Here is a 2129-nt window from a genome sequence, read left to right as displayed (position 1 = left end):
GTCAGCAAGCTTCTTACTGACGCGGACCGGGCTTACCGACCGGTAGACAGGTGGGCTCGGAGTCGTACGTACGTTGATGGTTGACCGATATTTGAAACGATCATTCGAGGGACTGTTATGCGTTTGCCTATGTTCTTTCCTACAACAGACTACACGATTATACACCTCAGATTCCCAGTGACAATTATTGTGAGGACAACTGACAAGTTTTAAGTAATCCAAGTGATTTAAACAGTCGTCCAATGTGTGAAATACAAGCAGGTTCTGACTTGTCGGACGAAAATGCCGAAAACCTATAACAGTCCTCGTCAAGAGTAACTGAGCGTCCGTGGTGGAGGCGAGCTCTCGCGCAATGATCGGGATAGAGAGTGTTTGAACCCACGACCTTCCGGATCGAACGGGCGATATGGAGTGTAGGAGCCGTACTACTGATTGTGAGATGGAGTGAGAGAGTAGGGGAGCAGGGGGAAGGGGGGCAGGCGAGGGGGAGGAAATGTGATTGATGGGTGTCCCGTTGGCTGGCCGGCGGCCGGAGAGGGCGGGACGGGGCGTGCATGTGCGGCGATGGATGGGTGGATGGATGGATGGATGGATGGATGGATGGATGGATGGATGGAAAATGGATTTAGGTGAATGGACAATGGATTTAGGCGAATGAACAATGGATTTAGGTGAATGGAAAATGGATTTAGGTGAATGGAAAATGGAATTAATATGGAAAATGGAAAGGATATGGAAAATGGAAAGGATATGGAAAATGGAAAGGATATGGAAAATGGAAAGGATATGGAAAATGGAAAGGATATAGAAAATGGAAAGGATATGGAAAATGTAATGGACGGATGGGATTAATGGGAAAAATGGCCGGAAGGAATAGATGAATGGATGGATGGAATAGATGAATGGATGGATGGAATAGATGAATGGATGGATGGAATATATAGAACCGATGGATGAAATAGATGGAATCGATAAATGAAATAGATAAGATGGAATCGGAAGATGAAATATATAGATGAAATAGATTGAATAGATTGTTTGAATTGATGGATGGAATAGGTGGATGAATAGAATGGGTGGATGGTTAGATGCCGGGTTTCGGCTATTGAGATTCTTTTCACGAGGTCGAGGTGCGGCGTGCGGCCTGGGACCGGCCTGTGACAGGCCTGCAGGCTTCGCCGTCCTGCGGCCTGCGGCTCCCGTATGCAGGCAGCTGCAGCGTTCCCGGGGCACCGCGCTCCGAAGCCACACGAGTAAGACGAACTGCAACGTAAGGCTGCTCTCTGACGCAACGGTTCAGCGTCCAGTCACCTGCCGCCGCCAAGCCCCGCCCCGCCACGCCACGCCCGGGGTGGCCTGGCCGCGGCTGCAGCTGGCTGCAAGCTGGCCGCTGCAGCTGCTGCGTCTGGGCATCTCGCGGGCCAGCAGCATCGTGACGCAATCTCCGTGTGCTGACATGCTGACACACACAAAAAGAAACACACAAAAAAATAAGGGCCCGCATGAAGCATTCTTTTGCTGCGAAATTGTCTGCGGACGCTTATTGAATGAAAAACGGTTTCGATTAAAAAAAAGAAACGAAAACAGAACAACAACGAACCGATTGCTGATCAGATGAGGTATCGAAGGGTACAGCGCTGCCTCACGTTTGGGCTTTATAGGATGGGAGCGGAATGGCAAGCAGCGGCCGGGACGTGCGCGACGAGTTGTTAAGGTCAGGTTTGTGACGCGGCCGTCCCGTCCATCCTCCGGGACGACCAGCATCCCCTTTAATGGTGCGTGTGGAGCTGGCCGGGGGGACCCTGCGGGGGACGCGCACCCCTCGAGTGCATAGCGCACCCCCGCCGCCCCGCCCCGCGTGCTTCTCCTGCGACGCTCTCACTTTCCCAAGCTGCGCCGCCGCCGTGGCTGCTGCTGGACGTGGACAGTACAGGACAAGGCGCGGCCGGCCGCCTTGGGATAGGCCGTGTCGTTGGGTAAACGGATCGGCCGGCTGCCGCCTCCACTCCTCCCCCGCCTCCTCCATCAGCACCCGTCCATCGGGGAGAGAGAGAGAGAGACACTGTGAGAGAGAGAGAGAGGGAGAGAGAGAGAGAGATAGAGAGAGAGAGAGACGAGAGGGAGGGAGG

General features: G+C 53.4%; 1 protein-coding gene across 1 annotated transcript in view; it reads left to right on the top strand.

Annotated features, from left to right (window-relative positions):
- LOC113213806 (uncharacterized) overlaps nt 1-2129 on the top strand; it is a 71073-nt gene that overhangs the window by 45602 nt on the left and 23342 nt on the right. The gene's annotated exons all lie outside the window — the stretch shown is intronic.

The sequence above is a fragment of the Frankliniella occidentalis genome, unplaced genomic scaffold, assembly GCF_000697945.3.
Source record: "Frankliniella occidentalis isolate FOCC.00 unplaced genomic scaffold, Focc_3.1 Scaffold29, whole genome shotgun sequence".
NCBI classification, from domain to species: domain Eukaryota; kingdom Metazoa; phylum Arthropoda; class Insecta; order Thysanoptera; family Thripidae; genus Frankliniella; species Frankliniella occidentalis.
The sequence above is the reverse complement of the archived record's forward strand: the minus strand, read 5'-3'. Positions and strand labels throughout refer to the sequence as shown.